Source organism: Symphalangus syndactylus, chromosome 3 (genome assembly GCF_028878055.3).
Source record: "Symphalangus syndactylus isolate Jambi chromosome 3, NHGRI_mSymSyn1-v2.1_pri, whole genome shotgun sequence".
NCBI classification, from domain to species: Eukaryota; Metazoa; Chordata; class Mammalia; order Primates; family Hylobatidae; genus Symphalangus; species Symphalangus syndactylus.
In genome coordinates this window covers 112577931-112594614 of record NC_072425.2, presented here as the reverse complement: position 1 = coordinate 112594614, position 16684 = coordinate 112577931, and the positions used below count along the sequence as shown (strand labels likewise).

At 38.1% G+C, this 16684-nt stretch overlaps 1 non-coding gene across 1 annotated transcript; it reads right to left on the bottom strand.

The window, feature by feature from the left end:
* Positions 1–478: 478 nt before the first annotated feature.
* LOC129479965 (small nucleolar RNA SNORA67) lies at positions 479–618 on the bottom strand. Its single transcript, XR_008656883.1, has one exon. It is a non-coding gene; the product is annotated as a small nucleolar RNA SNORA67 (small nucleolar RNA).
* Positions 619–16684: the final 16066 nt, after the last annotated feature.

The window sequence follows — 16684 nt, the reverse complement described above, 5'->3', positions numbered from 1 at the left end:
GGTATCTAAAATGTTCATGGTTCCTTCTTTTGCCTCAAAAAGTGACATTTATTCAAAGAAAAAAAATGACAAGATGTCCATCCCTTGGCTCCCTTCCCTCTCGCCTCCTGCTGCTCCTCAGCCCCCCAAGATTGAACCCTGACTGGGGCTAGGTAGCAGGACAGCCCCTCAGATGAGGTCAGCAACATTGAGGGGGATTTCCTCAGTGCGGGTGTTGTAGAAGGTCTCTATGTCTTGAAGAGTCCTCTTGTCTTCTTCTGTCACCATGTTAATAGCCACATCCTTACGGCCAAACCGTCCACTTCAACCAATTCTATAGTTATAGTTTTCCCTGTTGGTAAGAAGGTCATAGTTGATGACTAAAGAAACCTGCTACACTGGCCTATGTCAAAAATGCCTCTGGCCTATGTCAAGAAAGACAACTCTTCAGCATGTGCACCAGAGAACAATCTATCCCGAAGGGAAGACACTTAGGTATCCATGTAGGCAGCCAAGGAAGGCAGAGGAAATAAGCATCCCTGTTCCTCAAAGACCTTAGGCATGCCAGATTCTATTCCAAGTTGCTACTTTTCTGAGAGGGGTACTGGATGTCCCCTTGGAGAGGGAATCGCCTTGGATAGGAATATGTGTTTTAAAGCAAGCAAGAATAGAATCCATTAGGTGAATCCTCTGGGCATTTATCAAATGATTTTGAAAGTCAATCTTGTCTTTATGGAGTCCCTGAATTAAACACTTTATTGTCAGGCAAGGGCATGAAGGCCATGGGAATCACCATGTCGGGTGGACCCAGTTTCTAATGGGCTGCATTTGCATATCAAAGTTTGCCTACCTGGCTCTCAACATATCTCCCCACATATCTCCACATGTGTAAAACATCCAGGGCGCCCTGCATTTGCATATTAAAAGGCTAGAGTGGGAGAGCCAGCTTTTTTGCAGCTATGTCAATGACATTCCTGGTCAAACCAATCCCCTGAGCCCTATGCAAATCAGACATTGCCTCCTCCAGCCTCTGCATATATACCTAGCTGGTATCTGTGGCAGGTGAGGACTTCCTCTTTCGGCTTTGGAGCCCCTCTCCCTCTCTCTGTACAGGGAAGCTTCTTCCTTCTGTCTTCTCCCTTCTTTCTTGCCTATTAAACTCTCTGTTCCTTAAAACCAAAAAAATAAAAAATAAATAAATAAACACTTTATTGTCTTCAAGTCATCAATCATTTCTCAATTCAAATGCTAATTACTTTTCAAACAGACCCTTTCTGGAAGAGTTAACTCTGCCACTATTGTGATTATGAGAGAATTCATGGTTCTGTTTCATAGGGTACAGGCAAGTAGAAGACACGTTAATGTACCAGCATACAAGTTATTTTCTACTCCTAAGAGCTCTAGGAAGAAATAGAAGGAATATGAGGCACATCTCTTTCTTTGTTAATGATTTTACATAGTGTCTGTCACCTTGCAAGAACTCAATAGTTTATATCTTGAACAGATGAGCATACAAACAAACGTGAATTTGGTCTCCATTAGGAATACTGCAATGGTTACCAAGGGCCAATAGAAACAAAAGGTGCTTTTACTGATTACTTAAGCCATTTATTTATCTTACAATGAAATTTTACATAATTTACTTCAGGTACCATATGAAAAGGGAATTTTAAAATTGTCTTATTTAACCCTGTTATTCATCCCAAGCAGGACAGCTTAGCTCACACTAATGTATGTTTTTTCCCCAATAAGTTGTTTTTTTTTTTTTTGAGACAGTCTCAATCTGTCACCCAGACTGGAGTGCAGTGGCATGATCTCAGCTCACTGCAACCTCCCCCTCCTGGATTCAAGGGATTCTCTTGCCTCAGCCTCCCAAGTAGCTGGGACTAAAGGTGCGTGTCACCACGCCTGGCTAATTTTTGTATTTTTGGTAGAGATGGGTTTCACCATGTTGGCCAGGCTGGTCTTGAACTCCTGGGCTCAAGTGATCTGCCCGCCACCCCCAACCCTTGGTCTCCCAAAGTGCTGGGATTGCAAGTGTGAGCCACAGCGTCTGTCCAATAATAGGTTTATGTAAGATCAGATGAACTTAAGATTACTCTAATTCTAGGCTATTTCTAGACTGTTGCTTAAGTAGATAGATGGGTAGTTTCCCAGGTTAGATGCTAGAATGCTTGTGATCGGCACATTTTAATTCAATATTTGGGAGGAAAATATGAGAGTAAACACACATCCTGACAGCCAAGAGAGCTGGTACTGGCAGGAATAAATGTTGCCCAAAACTTCTAAATTCTGGACTGCTACTTTTATATCTTTATCTCTCCATACATTTCTCTCCCCTTGAATGGGTCTCTTCATCATTCTTTTCAAACCTAAACATCTACTTTCTATTTGTTTGTAGGCATTTAGATTGTTTATCTTTCTAAATCAACTGACCTATTTCCTCACATGGTGGATACTTCTAAGAGCTAGAGAAATAGATGACTTGGCAAAATTTGAGACTGGGATTTTCAAAAGGTTTGCCAGATCAATGTTCCAGATCAATTTTAACTCCTTATCTTGCTGAACTTGGACCTGTTGCCATTCTTCTTAGAGGGAGAGGAACTAATGTGTAGTGCTTAAATTCATAGACTCAGCGCTTGAGTTTGAATCATAGGCACTTTCTAGCTGTGTGAGCTTAGGCAAGTAACTTAATTTTTCTGTGTCTTTTCAGTTTCTAAGCAGAGTTTTGTAAAATGGAGTTCATAATAGTACCCATATCAGTGGATAGAAGATTGTATTAAATAGGTCAATTTGTGTAATACTTTTAGAACAGTCTCTAGCATACCATAAGCACTCAAAAAGTGTTAGCTACTTTTTATTGTCCTGTGTCTGTATCCCTGTAGCCTTAAAGGAAAATGTGCTCCTTGTGGCAGCCAGGACTCCCTCTCATGGCATTGTAAGTTTCTAGCAGGGCAGGAGAGAAGGGGAGCCTAAACACACACTCGCTTGGGTGTACTTTGAGGTGAGGAAACTCTAGTGGACCCTTTTCACTTTTTTATTTTCCCATTCCCATAGTGATGACTAGCAAATTTCTAGGAAAATTAAAAATAATTTTTCATCAGTATAATTTGATATTTTTATTTGGTCTAATCCATTTTAAAAAATGGCTGAAAGTAAGATAATGCACAACAGATAGAGTTTTACTTTGCTCACAACCTAGGGAATCTAGAGTATTGGTTCAGTGGCTCAGGGGTGTCAGCACTTTGACTCTGAGATTCTTGTGGCCTTTTCCTCATGTTTGTTACCTCTTTGTCTGTTTCCTTCTGCCTGAGAAAACAAAAGCTTACTCAGAACTACCCTTCCCACCTCCCTCCCCTCATACCCAAGAACTTTCTGCTAAAGGTCTCATTGGCTAGAAATGGGGCACCTGCAAGCACCAACTGCAAGGGAGCTTGGGAAAGTGGTGAATAGAGTAGTCAGAATTGGTCTAAACAGATCATGCTCTTTTGCTTGGAACTGGGCACTGACTCTGAGCATTCTCAGGCATCTGTTTTCAAATAAAATGTGGGGAGGGATGGGCATTAGCCAGACCATTAGCAATGTCTTCTATAGTAGCTTTCATACTGGTTAATCTTGCCTATCTCAGTGGTAAGCACTTTTACTTGAATTATCTTCATTATTAATAAACAATAGTATAAATAGGTACCCCTTTTTACAGTGCAGAAAAATGAGGCAGCTAATAGGTGGTGAAGATGGGATTCAGGCTAAAGCCATCTGATGTCACGCTACTGCTATCCCCCAACTGTCCATGCAATTATATTAGAGCTAGAGGCAAAGTGATTACCTGACCCCTCCTTGAGAAAATGAAATGTTATTTGTCAGGCTATTACTAGAGAGAAGAATCTCTGGAGTCTTCTATGTGAGAATCCTGAGCATTGAACTACGTGTCATAGCAAGTGACCCAGAATTGCTGAGAAGCACAGCCTCCCTTCTGAGCCCCTAGGTACGTTCCTCTCTGTCCTCATTTGAGGAAGTCTATTTTGATCTCTTTTATCCTTCTGCCTGGGATCTCTTTCTCTGTCAATTTATGGCAAGTTCCAGTAAAGTGTAACTCCTACAGTGTGGGTGACCCTGTACATTCTTTGACTTGTGACAATTACCCTTATGTAATGAAATCTTTTCAAGAAACACTCACACACAATCAGCGTGCCTCCTTTCGGTGTAGGGAGGAGCACAGGGTTCACCAAGGATATGGTCACATATTTTCCACTCTGATTGCATTTACACCTGGTTTGAGGCCTAATTATGCCATCAGCTCTGGCCCAGATGTCTGGCTGTGCAGCTGCAGGGAGAGTTGGTGCTGGGCTGAATTACAGGGAATTTAGTGGACTCTCACAGAGAATATCAAGGAGTTCCTTATTTAGACTAGAGAAATGCTAGGGCTTCTGTTTTATTATCACTCTTTTTTTGGCAGCGGCAGGCCTGGGTATACATCGGGGTAAGCACAGTAAAGTATGATGCTCTAGCACCTGGCAGTTTGTACTGGGGAAGAAGACACTTTTCCTTGTAATGTCTCCCCTCCTCCACCAAAACATATTTCTAACAGTGGTTTTTCTCCTTTCCAATCTTCAGCACAGAAGTGAAAAGCCATTCTGTATACTGGACAAGTTATTAACACTTCAATGTAAGGATTATCTGGTCTACTCATAAATTCTCAGAATCTGGGAAAGTGTCAGGGCAGCTATGGAGACCTTAGTACCTACCTCTAGAGCAGGGGGGTCAGCAATGTTTTCTTGTAAAGGGCCAGATAGTAAACATTTTGAACTTGCTGGTCATATGCTTTCTGTTGACTCTATGGTTGTAACTCAAATGCACTCATAACAATCTGTAAATGAATGAGCATGGCTGTGTTCACTTGTGAACTCTGAAATTTGAATTTCACATAATTTTCAAATGTCATAAAATATCCTTTTTTTCTCAACCATTTGAAAATGAAAAAAAAAAAAACATTTTTATCTCATGGTTCATACAAAAATAGGCCGTGGGTTCTACTTGGCCTATGGCCTGCAGCTTGTTGACCCCTGTTCTAAATGACCTGTATCTAACAGAAACTTCTGTGATGGTTGAAACGTTCTATAATATTGAGCACTTGAAATATAGCTAATTCAATGGAGGAACTGCATTTTGAATTTTAATTAATTGGATTGTAAATTTAATTTTAAGTAGCCACCTGTGACTAGTGGCTGCCTTGTTGAATAGACCTAGAAATCTGCTATTTATCTGACCAAGATTTAAAACTTCCAATTTTTGTGTCTTTAGGTCAGAATTTTAAATTCCTGGAAGAAAAAGTATGGCTGGCCTAGTTAGGGCAAAAATCACAGGCAGTTGTCTTCAGGAGCCCTATTGCTGGTTGGGTCAAGTGGGATTTCCTGCAGAACAGAGCCTGCATATACAACCTGACAGAGGTTTGCTACAATTTTCCTGAAGTCTTTGAATTTTAAAAAGAGGTCCCTAATGGAAAGCAAGGAAATGACTCCAAGATGATATACTGTTGGTAGAATCAGAGTATAAGAAACATTTTGTTGCTATGCATTTTAGCACTCTTCAATTCATATTGTGATGTTGACTTGAATAACCCTGGGCTTTTAAAATATGCTACATGTGTAGCCAATTAACAAGCTTTTTTTTTTTTTTTTTTTTTTTTTTTTGACAGCATCTCGCTCTGTCACCCAGGCTGGAGTGCAGTGGCCCAATCTCGGCTCACTGTAACCTCTGCCTCTTGGGTTCCAGCGATTTTCATGCCTCAGCCTCCTGAGTAGCTGAGATTAGAGGCATGTGCCACCAAAATCAGCTAATTTTTGTAATTTTAGTAGAGACGTGGTTTTGCCATGTTGGCCAGCCTGGTCTGGAACTCCTGGCTTCAAGTAATCCGCCTGCCTCAGCCTCCCAAAGTGATGGGATTACAGGTGTGAGCCGCCGTGTCCAGCCAACAAGCATTGCTGAGCATGTACTATGTTTTAGGCACAGTGCTAAGTGCCTTCACAAATTGTTTCAGATTTATTCTCCATCTCATGAAAATTCTTATATACAATGCTGTTTTGTGAAGAATTAAAATGAAATTGAATGCCCTCATCATGAAAATGATTATTATTCTGTTACAGAAGATACTTCAAGACCATATTGTGGAAAATAAAAGACTTTAATCTTATATTTATGCTCAGAGTCTTAGCCTAACAAATTGGTGGCATATTTGCCAATTTAAGCTCCCTATCATTCTTAAGGTCTATTGGAAACCGCATACCAATAGTTTCTTTGGAAATGTTCTTGTTTGTGTGATGGGCATGTGGGGGTGGGGATAGTAATTTAGAATGAGAGATAAAGCAAGATCTCACTTACAGGTGACATTTCATCAGAGATTGAAATGGTAGGAAGGTGCAAGTTGGAAGATTTTGGAGCAGAGATTTCCAGGAATGGTGACAGTAAGGGCACTACCTCAGAAGTTAGCTCCTTTGTTAGAAGAAGGAAAGGGGGTCAGAGCATAATGTAGCATAATGTAGCAGGAGGGCACCAAGAGGTAAATTCTGGAGATAGCTAATGGTCGGTTAGGTCATGAAATAAAGCATGTTAAACACTTAACACAGACCCGGGAAGGTACTAACATTAGCACATAAGAAACAAAATTACATCACTGAGTTTGAAGAGTCACAACTGTTTCCATATGGCTGAGTTGAAGGTTAGGAATTAGCCAAATGGACATGCATCTAATTGAAATAGAAAACAAGTTTATATAATTATGTCTCAATTTTCCCTCAAGGTATCACAGACAAAATAATTTGGGATGAGAGGCCTCATAATAAGCCCAGCAAGGGCACATGGCTGTCCATAACCCACTGAACATGGGTGAGTTGGATCTCTTTTGGTCTTCTATAGGGATTTTTTAAAAAAATCTCAAAATGCTGATAAAGGGTTCGATAAACAAGAAACACTAGCATTTCAAATCATAGAAGATGTAGAGCTAAGATATCTGACATATAAGCAATTTGCTCTGAACAGAAATAAAGAAAACTTATAAGAACTTAGTAGGACAAGAACAAAACAAATCAAAACAAATTAACCAAGCTATTAAATCTACAGAGCCCAAAGAAGCTGTATGTTCAATGCAATCTGCAGTCTAGTTGCTTGACTGCTGGAGCCTGGCACAGCAACTAAGGTTTTGAGTCACAATTTGTGAAGGTGCTACAGCAGTAGATTTTAAATTTCAATGAATGAAGGCAAAAACAGGATTCCATTAATATGACTCATTTGCTTTGTTAGAAATGTGTGGAAATATATTTGTGAACAGGAAGTAGCAAGGCAGTCTTTTCCATGGAAAACATGAAAACCATTTTGAACATATTTACTTATCATAGAAAAGTGGAAATGACAATTGCTGCTGCAAATGTAGGCACAATTGACAAAATGTAGACAGAACATTATCCTGATGAACCTGTGCAATGCATCAATCCATCATACAGGCCATTTGCATGAGGTCTTTGCCCAGATTTCGAGCACTGGCACCATCAAATGTATTTCACATGATATAGTAGTAAGAATATTAATGAGGATTGTGCAGTTGTGAATTTGCACAAGCACAGCAAATGAAAACACTTTGAGCGCAAATAGGTTTAGTTCATTATCGGCATCAATATTATTAGAAATAAACTTTACACAGTACAGACTTGCTCTTATAAAATATTTATGAAAAATTTGTATTGCTACTGGTAACAGTGGCTTAGTAGTATATAATACAGATAATTCTTCTAATACATAGAAGATCTTATCAAACTAAAAAAAAAAGAGACTTTCTTATAGTTACTTAAGGAAAGAAATGACAGCAAATGTATATTTGCCAAGAACTTTGGTTGAATCTAAAGCATAAGAATGACCAGGTTTTAAGTTGTTCATGAGGTTTTAGCTGGTTTTTATATCTGATTCATCACAACCATTCTGTTTTACTTTTAACCGTAATAGCAGTTTCTCAATGACACTAATAAGAACATAAAAGTGGTGAAGACAAGGGTTACCAGGGCAGTGATACAGACTTGGAGTGTGAGTATGGGGAGAGGTGTGGCATTCATTTTCCATCTCCATTATATCCTTTTATCTCAGAGATACAATTAGACATAAGAAATAAACCACTATAGTTACTTCAAGCACAAATGGTGGCTATGACCAAGGGTATAAAATGATTTCATTGCATAAATATTATCATTCTTTCTCCAGTAGGAATACTTTCACTGTACCCGCTTTGCTTTAAAATTTCTTGGAAGTTTTAAAATAAAACAAACAAAAAGCTTCCCTCTGTTGACAGCAAGTGGTTGAATCTTACTTCAGTTCTGCTGCTTCTAATGAAGTTGTATCTTAGTTCTTTGCAGCTGACTGGTCTCCAGCCAGTCCCCTGTTCCCTAGACGGTATAGCTTCAAAGGCCCACTTCCGGCATTGTAATATTGGTCAGCTTTGCTGACCTCCCATCAGATAAACCTGGCCTTTTCAATCTCAAGGGGTAAGCCTAGTTCTCACATATCTGTGATTCCCAAAGGCAAGCTAAGGCTGAAGAATTATTTTTTGCCATGTGTCACAATGAAGTCGTCAGTAGAAATATGTTTTAATCTTTTCAAAAAGTTGGCTTATTTGAGTATAAAATAACTTGATTTTAGAAAACACACTCTTCCTTTTCTCAATTTTGATTCATTCTTTTAGCACGATTTACATAAAACTAGAAGCATTAGGGTTGAAAATACCCCTTGATAAATAAATTATGATTAAAATATCTGTCCAAGAAGAGCAAAGGTAGCTTGAAATCCACCCATTTATAATATTTTATTTTCTGCTAGAGGAGGATTCTTCCAGAAATACCATATGAGATAAAGAGTGGGAAGGAAGTCTTCCTACAGACCATTGAGCAATAATTTTATGGTAACCAGTTCATGTCCTATCCTATTTCTGTAATCATTTTTGACAAACTGGAGCAAATTCTTTCCCTTTTTGGGCGCCAGAGAAATTTGATGCCCCAAATATTGATTTTCTAATGTAATTGCAATTTTATCTGAAGGAATTACAAACAAATGGAAGTAATAGTCATATGTACATAAATTCAAATATATATCAGTTAAAAGAATTGGTGATTCGTATGTGCATACACACACAAATATTCTTTTTGGATGAACAGAAGTGATTCTAATGGTTTCAGTTTTCTTCTTTGGAAAGATAATCAATTATTTAAGCTTGGAATGCAGCCCTCTAGGGAACAATGTAATCTATAAGTGGCTGAGATTTTCAATTATATCTAGTAGTTTCTCAAATATTCACTTCACTTAGCGTTAGTGTTTACTGATAATTTTTATAATATCCAGGTTACTATGTCTGATTTTTTTGATCACTTTAAAAAATATAATGACTGATTACTCACCAATTTGCAGAGCTATTTAATAATCTTTAAATATGCACTTCTAAATGCCCTTGGCTGGTTTGAATGTCTTTGTGTGTGTGTGTGTGTGTGTGTGTGTGTATGTGAAGTTCTTCCTAAATATCTACAATGCAAGGATAAAGCATTTAAAAGTGGCTTAAATACACAAACTGTTCAATTTAAACCTACGTAAATCAAGTTTGGTTCAATTATGTTTATTCCATCTGTTTTTATCATCTGCTGTTACAATAATTTATCATTTCTACATGGTATTAAAATGTAAATGAATCAAGATAGGAAACACATCTGTGGACTGTTAGTTAAAAAAACTACACTCAGAAAGTAAGCTAAGCCATAATAATTAATTAAATTTCACTGCCCATATATGCTTGTAATTATATGTTTAGTGTGCATTTGCATAATCACATAATGGGATCTATATGATTCATGCTCTGCTGAGCATAATCTGGATGCACAAATCACCAATTCAAAACTGGAGCCGCTTATGAAGACATCACAGAGACATTTTTTTTTTTTCAGGAAATGATGTATACGAAGTAAATAAGAAATATTTATAAATACTTAAATATTACACATCCTTAATGTTTAGCAGAGTAATGATGGAAAAGACAATTTAAGTAACAGATAAACCTTGGCTTTTTTTTTTTTGAAATTGTGCTTTTAAAAGTACACTGCTCTTTCTCTCTTTCCAGTAGTGTATTTAGTAACTTTTGATCAGAGAAAGGTTTACTCTTTTGAAGAAGTGGTGTGAACAGGTTAGATTAGGTATTGTTTTGGGCCGTGTTGTATATAAAGAGTCTCTCACTCATGAGAATTTTTTACTGAATCACCTTCCAATTATTCTAATATCACAATTAATTAATTAAAAATGGAGCCTAGATAGTTGTTTTAGAACCATATCCCGGGGAAAAATTGTGCGTATTGGCCTTAAACACTAAGATATATGCAACTTATGACATTTGCTGAAGGTGACGGGACAATTTTTAGGAGTGACACAGCAGACAGCATAGCTCTAGACAAAATCTATTCTAGGCACTGTCCACCTCCACCTCCTCAAAACCTAGTCCTCTCCAGCTGCCCTCTGATTAGCTGATCAGAATAACTCTCAGCAAGTTGTGAATGACAGACTTCACTTTCTCAGGCATATTTGCATATTGAAAAAGAAGTTTGTAATTCAAATAACTTTTGAAAATGCCAGTTTGTTGAAACCAATTTCCTACTTGGTGCCCTTTTCTTGTTCATCAGGGCCTCAAATTCAATTGTAAACTCCCAATGCATTTAGCACTGCTTGCCAGGCTTACCATCGTTCGATCATCTTTTCTTTCCCCTCCTGCCTTCCTCATCTCACACCATTTGTCCTTCTGTTCTTTAAGAGTTTAATTACCAAGAAACCCCAAGTAACATAAGTTGAGGGTGGCATTTTTTTTAAGGGAAAAATGATGTCAAGGACATGACTGTTTGAGTCTCACAATTATATTCTTACCTCTGCTAATGTCAGGAGTAGGTCAGTTGTCAGTAATGTCAGGAGTAATATAAGGAGTAGGTCAGTCGTCAGTAATGTCAGGAGTAATGTAAGGAGTAGGTCAGTTGCCTGGCTGTTCCAACTACCTGTTAATTGAGGTTGCTAAAATGTGATTAGAATAAATCAGAAGTATGGTACATCAGTTAACTCAGATATCTAAGGACAATTTGTTTTATAATTGGACAAAATAAAAATTGTTCCTCCTCCTGCCAAAGGGATGGTGTTTGTGTGTGGAAATAAAAACACAACCCTTAGCATAGGCACCACACACTGATTTATCCACTAAGCACTTTCTCAACAGGTTAAACAGATTCAAGTTGCAAGCTGAAGCAATAGGACAGACTACCAACCCAGAGGACAGCCAGACAAGCAGTTAGTTGAAATTCTAAATCCGAAGAGTTCAAACATTATTATTTATTAATAATAAGTGTGTTTGTTTGGTATTTACATTTTAAACTCTTTTTTGGAAAATACACACCTTTCCTCTCTAAAAACCTCAAACATTTAAGAAAAACCCAAATATAGAACAACATCTACAGAAAAGGTGAAAATACTTTGTTGTCATGGAAATGAAAGAAAAAAATTAAAACATATTTTGAATAGGCCTGTTGAAGAAAAAGACCAGCAACTCTCATTCAAGCCAATTTCAAGTAAGTTAAAATGCTATGATGCATCAGTATATTTAATAATTACTTATTTTGAACATAAAGAAGATACATGATTTTGATTAATATAAAAAGTTTCACTGTCTGTGTTAAACATTACATCCTTGCTTTCCTCTTGAATCTTCTTGTCAGCAGAAGCAAATTCTTTTATCCTGTATGACTTCTCCCTTTTTTAAACTTTTAATTTTGAAATAATTTTAAACTTACAAAAATCTGCAAAAATAATACAGAGTTCTGCATACCCTTCACCCAGCTTCCCTCTGAAAAATGCTTCTGACAATGCACAGTTGATGGACTCCTGGAATGACTTCATTCAACCTAAAGTTATCTCACACAATAGTATTTCTGGCAAAGGAAATCATTTCACAGTAGAAGTGAGCCCATAGGCTACAGAATCTACTAGTCATACGTATACCTTATCACCTAGAAAAAGTTGGCCTCATAGACATGTGAAATGGCCTGCTAAAAACTCAATATTATTCACACTTGAGGACAATAAGTTGGTGATGCTGTATTACAGGATACTGTATATGCTTTGAATGGGCAGCAAGTGTATAGTTCTCTTTCTCCCATAGCTAAATCCAAGGGGTAGAGGTAGTAGTAGGAACAGTTCCTCTATTATATTTGATGACCTTTCCCTTTCCAAAAAGTCTCTGGTGACGTTTTGCCCTAATTCCCACAAACTTTGTTTTAGATATTTGAAATGTCTTTGTTATCAGAGAAGAATGCTTCCTTTGGGGTTAGGATGTAGAGTGGCATAAAGATTGATTATTGGATTGAATTGGAATTGAGATTACCACTTGGCTATTTTGGGCTTCTTATTCCACTAAACTGACAGATATGAGGTTGCTAAACTGGCTGGGAAAACTGATTCCAATTGACAAGGAAAAGTTGGATTGCTCTTGCATCTGAAGACATCTGGGACCCAGAGGATCCACTTAGTACTTCTATATGGAACAGCAAATGTCAATGGGAGATTAGAACAATCCAATAAAGGCTGGACTAGTGGAGGCTTAGCCTCTTTAAAGAAGAATGTGTCAATCACTCCACCAGGTAGAGAATCTCTACTGTTAAGGTGCTGGCTACAGATGTGAAATGGATGGTGGGAAAAGAATGTGTTTAAGTGGTAACTGCCACCCTAATCAGTTACTAGAAGGTAGAGCAGAAAAGATATGTTATTTTGGGTATATATTATGAATATAAGGTTTGTATATATTGAGAAAGAATAAAAGCAACCCCTGACATCTGGTAACTGGTTTAATGCTCACAGCTGGGCCATGTTATTCTCCTGCTGGACATGAATGAACTCATGAAACATCACCATCAGACAAGGTCACTCTGAGGCCATGTTAAAGTCAGACAACAGCAGGGTAACTGAGTAAGCCACAAACTGAGTAAGCCACAAACAACTGAATATCTCCCTCTCCCAGATAGTACGAGTGACTGCTGCTTGAATTACAGATTTGTCCTCACTCTAGTCTGCTTTCTGTACAGACAAGATTTACTAAAATACTCAATCTTAGAATTACCCCTGCTTTCTGACAGGATTTCATTTCTGGTGAACTCCTGTTTTGTCATGTCCTATCCAAATCACCGACCTGAAGCCCAGACCCTCTCCTAGAATAGGTTCTTTCTAACACCCTCTTACTGAGACACCCAGATAAGCATTCTCTGTGGTATGTGTGCTCCCCTTCTGCAACAGTACAAGTCTGACTTGTTCATCTTATTCACCTGGTGGTCTTTCGCTGAAGAATGTTAACAATATTAACCACTCATATTTGTTTCCTCCATCCCTTCTTCTACTACTACTATTTCACATAAGGGTTCTTATCTTTAATTTAGGTTTTTTTTTTTTTTTTAAGTAGAGACAGGTTTCATCACGTTGGCCAGGCTGGTCTCAGACTCCTGACCTCAAGTGATCTGCCCACCTCGGCCTCCCAAAGTGCTGGGATTATAGGTGTGAGCCACCACGCCCAGCCTACAATTTAGTTTTTAGATTACAGAATACTCTGGTAGGATTTTGACTGAGCTAGATGAGAAATTAACATTAATGGGGCATCTTCTCCCTGTTTGAAGGTGAGGGTGAGGGTATCTGGCTTAGTTTGTATGAAGGATGGTTCCATCATGATAGGCAGATACAAGCAGTTTTTGCTCTATGAGACTTAAATGTAGTAGATCGTAGAGATTGATGCTGAAGAGCAAACATGATAAGCTGTGTAGACATTTGCCCATTTGCTCTCAGATCTAGTCCCCCTTTCCTCCCCCTCCCTGTGATTTCCCAGGCCCCCTTCCCACTGGCTTACTATATATTTTGGCTAATGGGAGGCACTGCCGCAAGCAGAAGTTGGGGAGAAGCTGATGGTGCTTCCAGTGGTGTTTAAGACAGTGGCTACATCTCTTCTGTGGTTCTAGATTCAGTCATAAAGCCCCTGTCACCATAGTCCCTAATCGTTGGTTCCAGCTTATATGTGAAACCTCCACTCTTTGCCTTTGATAACATCACCTGCTCCATTTGTTCACTTGCCCTAAAAAGGGTAGCAACATCCTGCTATGTTTATTTTCTGTTTGCTTTAACTTTATATGTATTCAGTTCTTCCAATATGTCTTTAAATAGTTACCCATATTGTTTCCTTTATTGAGATACTTGGATTGAATAATGTTTTCTTCATTTCACCTGAACTGATACACTCAATAAGCCTAAAATTTGCAGATGCATTTAAACACCTTTATAGAAAATAATGACTCTTGTCACTATTTTGATAAGATTACATTTTCCAAAAATGGGACAACTTAATTCTAAAAAGCTTAAAATGATTTTTGGTAATCAAATCTTATGGAATTAAAAACTACAAAACGTAAATGCAAAATTGTCATTTCCCTCACATTCTTTCCTAATTGTTCCTAGTTAAGCAGTTTCATTAATACTTATAAATATTTGGACCATATAGCTGAAAAAATTCTTAACAGTTCTTTCCTAATAGGGATTGTAAAACAGATATGACAAGAGTAGAGGGCTAAAATGAACTACAAATTTAATGCTTCTTCTGCCCCAGAAGCTGGTTGAAGGACATGCTTTTCTTCCTTATGATGCAAATCTGCCCTGACTTTATCAGGAGTTATGCACAAATCCAGCTAGAGGAGAGAATCTTACTTTTTTTATTGTCTCAGTGGCTACCTGCCTGGATTTGTTTTACCAAAGTTAAATGATACCCCCAAGGTGCTTTCAAGATCAGAATTGAGTAAGGCTCAAACGCTAGAAATATCTTTAGGATACCTCTGGAGTAGGTAATCATCTTTGCAAACTGCCTCATATCTAAGTAAGGAGAAATAAAATTGAAGGGTAGGAACAAAACAATTAGTAGAAATTGATATCTCTAAACTTTGGATACAATTTATCAATTGAGTCATGTTGATTCACCATTTTTGTTATTTTTGATTGGTGGCTAAAGTTATAGCAATAGCTGGCACTTTCTTTTATATAATGTTTACATTGTGAAGAAATAATTCAATTCATAACAGGAGTGTCATTGATGAACATTCTGTTTGGGTTCAGTAAAACTAAAATTAAAATTCCACTCCCTCTGTGCTAATTAACATGTTGCAGAGAGCACGATGCTCCAGACAAGCCCAGGGAAAGGCTCTCACCCATCTCTGGAGCTCAGGGGAATACTGTTTCCCTCTTGGTTTTTCACTATATATTCAGTAAATGGGCCACTTGTGGCCGGAAAGAATTAATGCACCTCTTTAACTGCTCAAATTACCTCCAGGCAGTGACTTAGAACTGTGAAAAAATCCAGCTCAGAGTCTTTGAAGAGCTTTGAGTAAGTCTGATAAAAGCAGTCACTAAGAAGCAAGTAGAAATATATGCTATTTATTGAAGTGTTGAATATGTTTATTAGATGAGCCAGTTGGCCATGGGGAATTTAAAACTTCTCAGCAAGTAAACGTTCAAACCAGATTCTTTGTGTGTCCCTCTATCTTCACACACTTGAGGACAAACCATTTTATAGACTGTATTTTCTCTTATTCAGGACAGGTTTCATGCATGCCTTTCCTGTTACTTGTTTAAGAGTCAGGAGAGTGAGTAGAATCATAGAGAGAAGACAGTAATCTCAAGGAATTAGTCTTCAGCATGAAGGCAAGGAGAGTGCTGTTGTACATATAGGCACAAAGCCAGGACTTAAAACACATCAAACCACAAGTCATTTTGGAATTTAACTAAAAATGAGAAATGTGACTTCATAATATGTTTTGGTTCACACCTGTTTTCCCACCTCTGGGCCATTCCTCTTCTTCTCCACAAATCTATAGATTATTGGCATCTGAATATATAGGACAAGTCTTTCCTTTACATTTTCTGATAACAGTCTAACCTGTACAGATCCCCTTTCTTTGCATTCTCATTGTTTCTATTATCTGTATCACTTTGAGGTAAAGTATTAGTATTCAATCAAATTCAATCAATATTAGTTGCATGAATAAGTCAGAAACAATCTTTTTTTTTGCCTTGCATTTTGTTTGAGAATCGCATCATTTCTGTGTCACTTATGCTTTTTCTGCTTAAGCCTCGTTTCCCTTTCCAGACTATAAACTCATTGAAGGCAGGGATTAGGTTTTATATCACTTGGATACAAGGATTCCTGACATCTTCAGAGTATATCTATATATAGAGAGAGGTCAAAAAACACATACTTAATGATTATTGATGACCCCATCATTACTATTTTTGGGGGGTGGGGAGACAGGGTCTCACTCTATTGCCCAGGCTGGAGTACAATGTTGCAATCTTAACTCATTGCAGTCTTAACCTCTTGGGCTCAAGTGATCCTCCCACCTCAGCTTCCCAAGTAGCTAAGGCTACAGGTGTGTACTACCGCACCAGGCTAGTTTATTTTTATTTTTTGTAGAGACAGGGTCTCACTACGTTGTCCAAACTGGTCTTGAACTCCTGGCCTCAAGCAACTCTCCTGCTTCAGCCTCCTAAAGTGCTGGGACCACAGGCGTCAGCCACTGTACCTGGCACCGTCATTACTTTTTAAATCATGATAAATCAACTCGTGGTTGCCCTG